The sequence below is a fragment of the Sorex fumeus genome, unplaced genomic scaffold, assembly GCF_029834395.1.
Source record: "Sorex fumeus unplaced genomic scaffold, SorFum_2.1 ptg000063l, whole genome shotgun sequence".
Classification (NCBI taxonomy): Eukaryota; Metazoa; Chordata; class Mammalia; order Eulipotyphla; family Soricidae; genus Sorex; species Sorex fumeus.
In genome coordinates, this window is record NW_026606120.1 from 24016376 (window position 1) to 24030165 (window position 13790).

Consider the following 13790-nt stretch of genomic DNA (forward strand, 5'->3'; position numbering starts at 1 on the left):
TCAGCTCTAGGATATTATTTCTTTCCTTTTGCCTGGTTTGGGCTCCTTTTGCTCCCTTTCTAAGTTCTTGAGCTGTGAAGTCAAGTTATTTGTGTGGGCCATTTCTTCCTTCTTGAGAAATTCTTGCAGAGCTATGAGTTTTCCCCTTAAGTTTTTGCTGCTTCCCACAGGTTCTGTTAGTTCATGTTTCATTCTTGTTTCCAAGTATCTTTTGATTTCTTCCTTTTAGCTGGCATCCTTTGGGCTCCTTGAATCTGGATGGCTGCATTGTTCAGCTCTGATTTTTCAGCAATGATTTGTTTAACCGTGGCTATTTCACTGGGATTGTTTTCTTTACCTTCTGGTACTCCAATAATTCTAATGCTGTTCCTCTTGGAATCATCCCCTAGAACTCTCATTCACTCTAGAGCTATTTTGAGGCCGCTTGCCATTGTTTGTTGTTGCTCGGAGGCTTTCTGCAGCTCATTTTCTAGCTCACTGATTCTGTCTTCAGCTGTAGCCATTCTACTGTATAGGGCACACACTGAGATTTTTTATTTATTCTACAGAATCCTTTATTCGTGGTATTTCTGTGTGTAGCTTTCTAATTTCTTCTCTCATTTCTTCCTGTATTTTCTTGATTGTTTCTTTCATGTCCTCCTTTAATTTACTGGATATCTGTGACATTATTTCTTTGAATTCATTGAACATCTTCATTACTTCACATCTGAATTCTTTATCAAAGAGCTCCCTTATGTGGGTTACCTATTGAGACTTCTGGACTCTTTTCATCGTCCTCACATTGTGGTGGGAATTTGCGTTGTTTCTTCATGTTGTGGTGGTGGTATGGAGACTAGATGTTACAAGAGATTGCTGTGTCTGGGGTCTGGCTAATTTATCTGCAGCTGCGTGAACATCTGCCGTCCCCAAAATAGGCCACACCCACTTCTCCAGAGGCTTCACCCCCTATGGGTACCTGGTGTGGAGGGGTGGTACAGACCTGGAGAGGATGAAAACTGGGCACGGCGTTGAGAACAAACAGGAAGGGACTCAGGGATGTTGGGCGGCCCAGGGTCCCAGATAACCCCTGTGTGTGTGTGGGGAGGGGGACGGGAGGCAGAGTCCTGGGTTCAAATATTCACTGACCTGGGAGAGGATGAAAACTGGGTGCAGCATTTGGGACCAACAGGAAGGGGCTCAGGGATGGTGGAAAGCCCAGGGTCCCAGAGGACGCCTGAGGCATGTGCAAGGAGGAGGCGGAGTCCCTTAAACTTAATTTTCCCCAATTGAAGGTCTGTATTCACTAATCATTAATTCCTTTTCCTCATTTCTCTCACTCTCTCAATAACCACTGTCCTACTTCCTGTATGTATTCCATGTGCTTCATATAAGTAAAATAATATATTATGCTTATTCTTTTAGAAGTGGTTCATTTTATTTAGTACAATAGCTTTAGTTTCACCCACATTGTAGTGTATTTCATAATATCTTCCATTTGTAAAGAATTTAATTTAGACACCAATTTATAATACTTTTAATGATGTTTACAAAAATGAGATTTCTTCAACTTTAATTATCAGAACATAAATTTCATTCTTATGCACTATTTAAATTAAGGACTTTGAGCCCTTAATGAAACAAAGAAATATGCAATTAATAGAGATATAATTGAATATTTAAGTATTAGTACAATAGAAAAAAATGCAACAGTAATTTCAGCCCTCCTTTCTTTCTGAAGAATTTATGGTTTATATTCATCATTAGAGCATACAAAACATAGAACAGCAGTATATGGGTAAAATTTTAGTGATTTCTAATAGATTTCTTATTTATATAAGCCGATTCTGGAAATAATTTAATTCTGTACTTAAGGAAATTTAGAAGTTATGTTTTCATCAAGGAATGACATGCTGAATATTATTATTTGTCTCATCCAGTAATGGGACACAATACATTTTATTAACTTTATTAAGGTTCTTATTTAAAAATTTGTATCTGTATCTTCTTAAAAGGAGATTCTTAGCTTTTGCCATTAATTTCAACAATGAAAGTCACGCAATTTTATCTTCTTTTCAGATCTACTCAATGTGATTTTCTATGTAGACTCACATTCCTTGTTTTTATACTTATCACAAATGTTTGCATGCACTTTAATTTCTATATTGAAAATGCTGTATTTTAAATTCTACATATAAGGCTGGAATGATAATACAGGAAGGGCATTTTCCTTGCACATGGCTGGCCTGGATTCAGTCCTAGGCACTGCATATAGTGCCCTGAGCACTGCTGCTTGTAATCCCTGAGTGCAGAGTCAGGAGTAGGCCCTGGCCACTACTGGAGATGTGTCCCGCAAACCAAAATATATTCTAAATATATTCCTCTAATGTGTCTCTTAAAATTTATGTCAAGACCAGATGTTGCTTTTAATTTTAAGTGGAAAACAAAAAACAAAACAAACCAAAACAAAAAGTATCACATACTCTCAACTTTGCCTCCCACATTTTCCCCAGTGAAAACAACTTTTTAAGAAGTACTATTCTGGAAATTCAAGTAATTCATTCTGGAAATTTGTATCTCTGCTACAATGGAAGGAAGTTCCCATAGCTCTCTTCTCTCTTTTGAATGTTCCTTTGCTGTTGAGGCCTGACAGGGCAAGTGTGTAAAAAAAAACTTTTCCAGAGGGGGAAAAAAATCCTGAGAATGGAAGGGTCCAGGATATGTACCCAGGTTAGACAAAAGATAAGTCAAGCATCCTGCTCTTCCCTCAGCACCTCTGTTTAAGTCCAATGCAGAGGACTTGCCCATCCACCCAGTAAGAAAATAGAAAAAAGAGTTAATCCACATTTCTCATGATTTCTCCTTATGAATACCCCTTTCCGTGCTTCCCTACTTTCTCTAAGTCGTCTCTACTGAATTCCGCCATCTTGTCTTCTGTCCTTTGCCTTTAAACTCTGAGTATGCTATAGCACAACCATAAGAATATACAGATTTTTCAAGTGCTCACAGAGCATTCTAAATGAATGAAACATACATTGGTACCACAAAACAAATCTCAATAAGTATACAGATATTAAAACCCAGCATCTATTTTGAATCATAATGGTATGAAACTAAAAAGCAATCAAAAGAAAAAATGGGGAGACCAAAACTTTTTGGAGAATAAGCAAAATGCTACTGAACATCTATTTGGTGGATGACAAAATCAAAAGTAAAATAAAATTTACCTGATGAAGCAGGACTTATAAAAATCTATGGAATTCAGCAAAATTAGAGTGAAGAGAGAAATTTATAGCCGTCAAGGAAGTGAACAAAAGTGAAACTAAAAAAAGACTTAGCTTGCACGTAAGGTAAAGAGAAAAAAGAAGAAAAAGCACTGAAATATAGAGTGGAAATTAGTTAGAGGTTAAAACCATAATCCAAAAGATCAAAAATCTGAGAGCTGGTACTTTGATGGTCGTTAATAGAAAATCCTTTAGCCAGACTCCTGCAAAAGAAGACCACAAGAGCACAAATAAATCAGAAATAAAAGAGAAGCACCAGCAGGTAATACGTGAACTCATAGGAGATTATTATTATTATTGATAATAATCTGAATAAACAGAAATAAGCAAATTCTTAGAACATAATATTTCAGGGATAACTAAGGAAGTAACAGAAAACCAGATCAGATCCATATTTCATGATAAAGTTGAAAGAGTACTTAAAACCACCTTCAAATGCAAACTTTGGACCAGATAGTTTTAAATTCCACTAAACTTTCAAAGAAGAATTAATACCTTTTTCTACCAAACTCTTACATAAGATTGAAAATAGAGTAAAGCTTCTAAGAACATTCTATAAACTAACATCCTTTTTGTGAAAACAGATAAAGACATCACACACACATACACAAAAACAGGCCAATACTCTGATAAAGATAGATGCAGAACTTCCCAACAAAAATATAAGCAGAATTGGGCTGGAGCAATAGGAGAGCAAGTTGGTGGCTCACCTTACATGAAGCTGACCTAGGTTGAGGCTGGGCTCTGTTGGTGGTCCCTCCCCCAAGCCCCACCAGGTGTGATCCTGATAGTGACAAAGGGGAACAGGCAGGGCAGATTAGGGATTAGGGCTATGGCCCTTTAAATGGAACCGCCCTCTGAGGACCATCACAGGGAGATGGTGCCTAATTGGCTGGATGACCCAGACACCAGAAGAGAATCATCTCAGCATCCTCTCTGCTGTTCTAATGGCCCACTTGGAGCATAAGAAATATCTACCCAAAATTCTCAGTTAAGAAGGTATCAGTGGGGAAGGGCAGCGGCCTTTCTTCAGAAGCCTGCTCTAGGAAAGCCCTCCCATAACCTGGGTGCTTCCAGGCGTCACTCTAGCTTCCTTTCTGTTTCCCTAAATAAAGTCTTTTGTTGTGTTCTGCCATTGCTCTCTGGCCCTTGTTTTCAATTTTGACTCTTTAAGGACAAGAACTAGAATGTTTGTGTCTACTATCAATCCCTGAGCACAGACTCAGGAGTAAGTCTTGAGCATCATTGGATCTGGCCCCCAAAGCACCGACTCCCTCCCCACCTCCCCACACACACACATAGTAATACAGTCTATTTGTTGCAGGTGACTTGGTAGAGTGGGGAGTGAGGGATGTAACCTTGAGAAAGCAGTGTTTCCACCTCTCAGCTAGACCCACCTTGGCCATCCAGGGAAATAACTGGTGTGGGACAGGACTGGGAAAGTGAGCCCCAAATCACATGGCATAGACATTGGTATTCTCCGTCCCCAAGTGGCGGCAATCAGTCTGTGCCTGAAGCCCACTTGTTCTGCATCATGTGGGAGCTGCTCCTCACCATCCAAATTTTCAGGGAGCCGTGGACTCAGGCTGGAGCTAAAAGTTGCTCTTTGCAGGAAAAGAAAGTCAGTCCTAACCTTAGCACAGGCATTCCAGGTCAGTTGACATCCCTTACAAATATGAATTTCAGGAGGAGACAAAGTAGTGAAGCAAAATAGTTTTCTTGAAATAAATTCAAAATAGATAAAAATAAATTGGATGATACCATAAAGTATACAGAAGAAATCACAAAGAATACATGCCTTAATATTAATATTAAAGCTGTGTTTAGGGGGCTGGAGCAATAGCACAGCAGGTAGGGCTTTTGCCTTGCATGTGACCGACCTGGGTTTGATTCCCAGCATCATACCATATGGTAATTCTTGAGTGCAGAGCCAGGAGTGCATCGCTGAGTGTGACATGAAAAGCAAAAAAAAAAAAAAAACACCCCAAAAAAACCACCAAAAAACCCTGTGTTTAGGAAGTTCACTCCCAGGAAGAAAAAATATATAAACAAAATAAACAAATGGGATTATATTAAACGGATAAAAAGCATTGCACAGTGCAAGAAACCTGCATCAAGATGAAAAGACCACACTGAATGGGGTGATATATTTTCACGTAATGCATCCACCAAGGGAATAACATCCAAACTATAGAAAGAATGTATACCATTAACAAAGAAATGAGTACCATAATGAGATTGGCAGAAGATTTGAATAGACATCTCTCCAAAGAAGATGCACTTAGCTAATAGGCACATGGAAAGATTTTTGCCACCTATTGATATTAGAGGAATATAAATTAAAATAACGATGCGCTATCAACTCATATTTCTCCCAAAGAAGAATAGAAAGAGCTATGCTTGGAATATCACGTTCACTCAAATGAGAGAACGAATCCGGAGTTCTGACATCCGTCGATGATCAAGGATCAGGGACGCTGTCTCATTTGCCAAGGTGTCGAAAATCAGATGGGCTGGTCACGTAATGAGATTTAAAGACGACCGTTGGACTAGAGCTGTTACTGATTGGATTCCACGGGATGTCAAGAGACCGAGTGACCGCCCACCTACCAGATGGTCAGACTTCTTCGTCAAGATCATGAACGATCGGTTTGAGGCCCTTCATGTTCCCGGAGCGAACAGATGCCATTGGGCTACACTAGCACGCGACAGGGACAAATGGAGACGTTACTGGCGCCCGCTCGAGCAAATCGACGACTAACAGGAAGTTAAGTGATTAAGTGATCAACTCATACATCTGAAATGATGATATCAAAGAGTCTAGAAAAATTATGGAGAGAATGCATAGAGAAGGAAACATTTATGTGCTCTTCGTGGGAATATGAATTAATTCATTTGGGTTGGAGCAATAGTACAGCAGGTAGGGCATTTGCCTTGCACGCGGCTGAACTGACCGACCCAGTTTCGATTCCTCTGACCCTCTCGGAGAGCCCGACAAGCTACTGAGAATATCTAGCCTGCACGGCAAAGCCTGGCAAGCTACCCGTGACGTATTCAATAAGCCAAACACAGTAACACTGTGTCACAATGGAGATGTTACTGGGCCCGCTCGAACAAATTGATGAACAACAGGAGAACAGTGACAGTGACAGTGACAGTTATAAAGGCAGTATTCATCAAGAATTTCGAATAGAGGGCTCAGGAAGATAGTATAGAGGGTAGACCGCTTGCTTTGCACCCCGCTGACCTGGATTTGGTCCCTGGTATCCACCCAGCACCACCAGGAATGATACCTGAGGATGGCTAGATGTAGCCCTGTCACTGCCACTCTCATCCCGTTATTCATCGATTCACTTGAGCAGGCACCAGTTACGTCTGCATTCCTCCCAGCCCTGAGATTTTAGCAACCTCTCCTTACTCATCATTCCCAATGGTGCCACACTGGAGGCTCTTTCAGGGTCAGGGGAATAAGACACATCATTGTTACTGTTTATGGCATATAGAATACACCATGGGAGCATGCCAGGCTCTGCCATGCGGGCAGCATGGCAGAATGCTGGGTTCTCTGATAAGGAGAACTAGACTATAAGAGGTTGTGCGGCAGCATATGCGGCCACATGCTTCCAGGAACTTTGTTTTATAGTCTCTGGATCTTGGCCATTGATGGGATTTATTGGCACCAGGGGAAGTTTGTGGGTGTAACTGCCTAGCTACTGGAAAATGGGGGATCTGGGTGGAGGAGGCCCAGTCCCCATATGAATAGGCTTAAAGATCTCAGCCCCAGGACCCATGCACCTGGGTTCCTCTGCCAGTTCCTTCATGCGTGAGGCTCGTCAGGTGTAGCCCCCAAATTTAAAAATTAATAATAAATAATTTCAAATAGAACTTCTAGGACCAAATAGAGAGCAAAGTTGGTTAGGTGCCTGCCTTGCGTAAACTGACCTGGGTTTGATCCACAGCACCGGATATGTTACCTGAGGATTGATTCCCAAGCACAGCTGATGTTTCCCTCAATTCCTCAAAGAGCACATAAAATGAGCTTCTATTTCACTTATTTTCATATGACTTAGTAGTCCATGCCACACGCAAAAAATATGGAAACCCAAATTTGAAGGCTAAACTCATCCCATAGTTAGTATAGCTCTATTAACAACCAATAATTAGAATAATCTAAGTGCCCATCTACTGACAAATGGATAAATAAAATACAGTCTACATACTCAACTCTAAAGATGATAGAATACTGCCATTTGCAACAAAGTGAATAGCCCCAGACCTTTGCTTCGTTTCCAGGGGCAATATGAACCCCCATGGGCCCCAGGACGTTCCAAGATGAAAATGTGATTTCCAAGCTTGAATATTTTATTTCACGAATGAAATTCATATAAATGGGGATCAAGGCATGACACTGGTCATAACTTTTTAACATACAAACACAAACCCTCATTATTACGTGCTGTCCTTATAGCTGAAGTGGAGATGGTTTATTCCAGCTTTGCTGCGGTATGATTTGATATACAGGAATAGGCAAGTTTAAAGTGCATAGTGTGGTGATCACACACACACATTTGTATAATGACAAAACGAAGGGGACAAAACAAAAACAATCAGCTATGCTTTTCAAGACCTGTAAAAGTTTTCTTCAGGAATTTTTTTCTTCTGGATTCTCTTTATTCAACTAAAAATAAAATTCTAGAACTTAGTGCTAACGCACAACGCAGCCAATGCTCCTGGTTCCTGGCCCCTCCCCCGCAGGCTAATGGGGGCTGGACCCAGGGAGGTGAAACCCTGGGCACCTCCAGCGCCTCTGCGGGTACAGTCCACGCTCGCCTGCAGTTCCCAGCACCGCCACCAGGGTCCGCTGCGTGCGGGAGCAGGGTAGGGTGGGCGTGGCGCAGGGCGCTCGCCCTGGCACCGGAGAAGGGCCGGCGGGTCCGAGCAGCTCCGGCAGGCAGGTGGAGCAGCCGGGAACGCGCGAGCATGAGCACCGTGACCGGAGCCCTTCTCCGCCTGCTGCTGCTGCTGTCTGCTCAGCGCTGGAGCGCGGGAGGAGCGGGGGATGCTTGTGAGTAGCGCGCGCCTCGCCCCGCGTGCGGACCCCGCTGGCGCGCGTGGAGCGTCCGCCGGCGCGTGCAGGGACGCGGGCAGGTTCGGGAGGGACCTGACCGGTTCTGTGCTGAGCGGCCAGGCCGGGCCTGCGTCTGCCTCTGGCCACGCTGCTCTGCATAGGCTCGCTCCGACGTGCCAGCCCGACTGTGGCTTTGAGTAAACCTCGCGAAGTCGCCGCTTTTCTGGTAAAGCTGGTGAAACTAAAATTTGCATGACAGTGAGGAGTGGGTAGAGGACTCGAGAGCCGGAGGAGGAGAGGAGAGGAGGGCTTGGCCAAGGCGATCTTGAGTTGTCTTTGGAGACAGAGTTCGGTACTGTCCAGTTAGAAAAGGAACTCCTGGCCGCCCAGGTCCTGCATTTGCTCGGTTTGCAGCTGCCGCTCTGCTGAGTCCGCTGCAAGATCTACCTGGCCCGCCCCTCTCCGCTCCCAGCACAAACCCAAGAGCAGAAGGGCTGAAGATCTGAGCTCCAACGTTGCGAATGGAACGCTTTGACGGGTGTCCGTGCATTGCATGTTGTGGAATGTGGTGCGTGTGATTCATTTCGTCGACTCAGTGAGAAGCCTTTGCTTCTCGGTAAGCTCTAGAACTTGGGGATCCGAGGATGCTTCGTCCAAAGGATGCAAATGCCTTTGGACATTTAAATCTACAAATAAAAAAAAAAGTTTCCAAAGTTTTATTACTATGGAAAATCTCCCCAATTCGTCTTTTCTTTCCCAGAGAGTTGTTACATTCTCTTTATGTCCACTGCTCAAAATTAAAAAAGTGAAATGAATTTTAAAAATGAGTTGCTGCGGAGTGGGACTGTTGAGTGCGTTGCTAGAAACAGCCAGCAGACATAGTCAGTCCAGGCATGAGGCTCTAGTTCTGCCACCTCCCAGGATAATTTCCTTAGCAGTGAAATAAACTTGTTTTCCCCTGTGTTCATCCACCGAAGCCCTGGGCTGGGCTGAGGGTGTTCTGGCATTTATTAGTTTATTTAATTTCATAGTTGGTGTGAGTCACTCTTGAAATGAGCCTGATTCTCTTGTTAAGCACATACTGCCCTGTGCTTCAGACACATTTTAATTTAGTTTGTGCAACAATCAATCTTTATGAATTAAAGTGGGATATTTGAAATAATTAAAACCATAGATGCTCTAACAGAGCATTTGTCATTTTGCTAAGACATTAAGCATGGCCATTAGCTTGTACAACGGAATTGCAGAATAATTTAACATAGAAAACTGAGCTCAATTAAGTCATGGGAAGGTCCTTCAACTAAGTAAAGTACCTCTAAAAATCCTTTCATAAGAGTAGCAGAGGCCTGGCTGATTTTCTTACTTCCTTAATTGGGAATATATGATATAGATATGATCAATTGTTCTGATAGTTCATTCTTTCCTTTTTTTAAAAAAAAATTTGTTAGTGAAACACCATGAGGTACAGTTGTAGACTTAAAATTTTTGCGCTTGAGTTTCAATTATACAATGATAAAGTACCCATCCCTCCACCAGTGCCCATTTTCCACCACCATGGATCCCAGTATCCCTCCCACCCCCTATCCCCCCTGTCCCACCCTGCCTCTGTGGCAGGACATTCCCTTTTGTGCTCTCTCCCCTTTTGGGTGCTGTGGTTTGCAAAAGAGGCATTGAGTGGCAATCATGTTCGGTCCATAGCCTACTTTCATTTCATTGCCCCATTTTTTGATGGGGTTGGATGTTTTCTTCTTGTGGGGTTCAACCAGTACTTTGTATATCCTTGATATCAACCCCTTGTCGGATGTGTATTGGGCAAATATCCTTTCCCATTCTGTAGACTGTCTGTACTTTGGACACTGTTTCTTTGGAGGTACAGAAGCTTCTTAGTTTAAGATAGTCCCATTTGTCTATCTCTGTTTTCACTTGCTCGGCCAGTGTTGTGACATTTTTGAAGCTTCAATGTCATGGAGGGTTTTGCCAACTTTGTCTTCAATGTACCTTTTGGATTCCGGTCTGATGTTGAGGTCTTTAATCCATTTTGATCTTACTTTTGTACATGGTGTTAGGCATAGATCTGAGCCCATTTTTTTGCATGTAGTCATCCAGTTTTGCCAGCACAATTTGCTTTTGGTATCAGGGTGATATTTGCTTCATAGAAACTGTTCGGAAGTGTTTTTGATATTTCAATTTTGTGGAAAAGCTTCAAGAGAATTGGGAATAAGTCCTTTTTAAAGATTTGGAAGAATTCACTAGTGAATCCATCTGGGCCAGGACCTTTGTGCTTAGGGAGACTTTTAATTACCTTTTCAATTTCCTTGATGGTGATAGGTCTGTTCAGGTATTCCAGGTCTTCTTGGTTCAGCCTTGGGAGTCTATAGGAATCTAGGAATTTATCCATTTCCTCATTTATCCATTTCATGTTCCGTGGCATAAAGCTTCTCAAAGTACTTCCTGAGGATCCTTTGAATTTCTGAAGTTTCTGTTGTTAATGACCCCCTTTTCATTTCTGATTCGGTTTATTAGGGCTTTCTCTCTCCCTTTCTTTGTGAATTTTGCTAGAGTATACTCCTTTATAGAAAATTTCTTTTCTTTTCTTTCTTTCTTTTTTTTGATCTTGCTGCTTTCAGAATTTTGTCTCTATCTAAGGATTTGGTCATTTTGATCAAGATGTGTCTTGGGTATTTTTATTTGGATTTCTTCTAGCTGGTGCCTTTTGGGCCTCCTGAATGTGGTCAAATGTTTTCTTCAGCTCTGGAAACATAGTAATGATGTCTTTGATGCTTTCTTCATCATCAGGGTTTTCTTCCTGTCCCTCTGGGACTCCAATAATTCCTGGTGAATGAGGAGAGAGAGCCCCCAGTAGTTCACTTTTGTTTTCACATGGTGTACCTCTCAATTCCCTTCGTCCCACGCAGACCAAGGGTAAAAACTGGCTGTTTTAGGGGCTCTAGTTGGCCGTGCAGGCTTGGCAAAGGGCCCTGGTGCCAGGCGGGTACCTGGTGAATGAGCTAGCTCATTATTTTCTATTTGATTTTATTTCCTGAAGTCCAAGGAAGCATCTTGCTTGAATCAATTAAATTTTGCTTTAACTCCCGAGTATTTGAGCACTGTAGCACTGTCCTCCCATTGTTCATCGATTTGCTCCAGTGGTCACTATTAACGTCTCACAATAAATTGTGAGACTTGTTGTTACTGTGTTTGGCATATCGAATACATCACAGGGAGCTTTCCAGGCTTTGCCATGCAGGCAAGATATTCTCGGTAGCTTGCCAGGCTCTCCGAGAGGGGTGGAGGAATCAAACTCGGGTTGGCCATGTCGGCCTCATGCAAGGCAAACACCTTACCCACTGTGCTATCCACTAGGGAAGTAAAGCTGAAAATCCTCGGTCAGGCAGATTGCTTCGTCTGTTCTCTTCCACCCCCCCACCCCTCATGGCACCCGGCTTCCCCTTCCCCTCCCCCACATCACAGGCCTCCTTGGCTCCCAGCAATCTATCATTAAGTCTATAATTAACTCATTTGGTTCAGCACCTTGGGGACAGGTGTTTACCCAGTGCCAAGCACTCTCCTGGGTGCCAGGGTACAATGGAATACAGACCCACAAGGGCCCTATCTTGTGGGAGGCTGGCTGCAAAGCACCTAAATGCAGGAGAAAATGCTGACAATCACCAAACCATGACTGTGAGTGGCAGGAGGGAGTGGGGCATTTTTCTAGCCAGGTAAAGAAGCCAGTGTAAGGCCAGAGAAATCATAAAGTGAGTACATCGCTTGCCTTCATGCAGCTGACTAGTGTTTGGTCCTAGGCACCATTTTTTTAAAATTTGCTTTTTGTTTGTTTGTTTGTGTTTTGGGGGGCCACACTCAGTGGTGCTCAGAGTTTCCTCCTGGATCTGTGCTCTGTCCTCAGGGGTCACTCCTGGAAGGCTTGGGGGATAAATGGGATGCCAGGGATTGAACCTGGGTCAGCCACATGCAAGCCAAGTGCCCTACTTGCTGTCCAGTCCCGTGCAGCATTTGTCTGTATGTGTGCATACAAATAAGTTATATCAATGTATCTGAAATTTTAATTACTAAGGTTATATTATTTGAGACATTTTAAAAAGAAGTTTGCCAGAAGGGCTAGGTTTAGGCTACATCCAAGAAATCAATATTGCTCAAGCTGTTTTCCCCCCTAAAAAGTGCTTTAAGAACAGAAGTAATATTTCCAGATAAGATGTTAGGACTAAAATGACCAAAGTTTCTGGAGCACTAATAAGATATTAATGAGATAGTATAGGAGTTAATATGCGTGTAAGGATCCAGGTTCTGTTCCCAACAACACTTGGTCCCCAAACATTATCAGATGTGGCCCAGGAGTCTCCACTAGGGTCCTGGTTTAATCCTGGTACCAGCACTGTGTCCTTTGGCCAGCGTCAGTCATTTTGGAACCCTGGATTTTTGAACACGACTTAGGCAGCCCCAAATACATGCAAACCAGCAAACAAATTAAAGAAAGCTATAGATGTGCTTAAAAAATCTAAATATCACAGGGCCAGGGAAGTAGCTCAAAGGTCTAGTGCTGTGCATTCTAGAGGTGCAGGTTTGATTCCCCAGCACCACATGGTCTCCCAAACTCTGCTGGGAGTAGCCCTTGAGTATCTTTCTATGTGGTTCCCAAACCAAACAAAGCCCCACCGAAAGTGAAACTCTTTCTGACTTTGGGCCTATAGCTTTCAATAACAAAAGCACCACTCTGCAGTCTAGATGAGATGTTAACATCAGAAGTTCTGTGAAGGAAGTAGGACTCACTCCAAACTTTGGATGTATCATCTGTATAATTTTCTTTTTAATAGGAAAGATTTTTTTTAAATCCAGGCACTGTGGTTTATAAAACTGTAAATGTAAGGTTCAAGCATAAATCATTCAAACACCCAGCCTTCCACCAGAGTGTCCTCTTCCATTTACCATTGCCCTGGTGCCACCCTTCCCCAACCCCTCTCCTAGGTAAGAGTCCTTCTGAAGACCACTTCTCAGCTTCTGTTGCCTTTTGAGCATTAATTATTCCTGCATGGTTTCTTTATATCCCACAGATGAGAGAGATCATTCTGACTAACTTCACTCAGCGTGATACTCTCCATGTCCATCCATGTAGTGGCAAATTACATGATTCCATCTGTCCTTAGTACCAAGTAGTATTCCATTTTGTTGATGTGCCGAAGTTTCTTTACCTAGTCATCTGTTCTTGGGCAGTTGGGTAGTTTCCAGATTTTGGCTATTGTGAATTGTGCTACAATGAATATGAGTTAAAATGTCCATTTTAAATAGAGTTTTGGAGCCCTTGGGGGTAGCACTGTAGCACTGTAGCACTGTTCTCCTGTTGTTCATCAATTTGTTTGAGCGGACACCAGTAACGTCTCAGTTGTTAGACTTGTTGTTACTGTTTTTGGCATATTGAATACACCAAGGGTTTCTTGCCAGGCTCT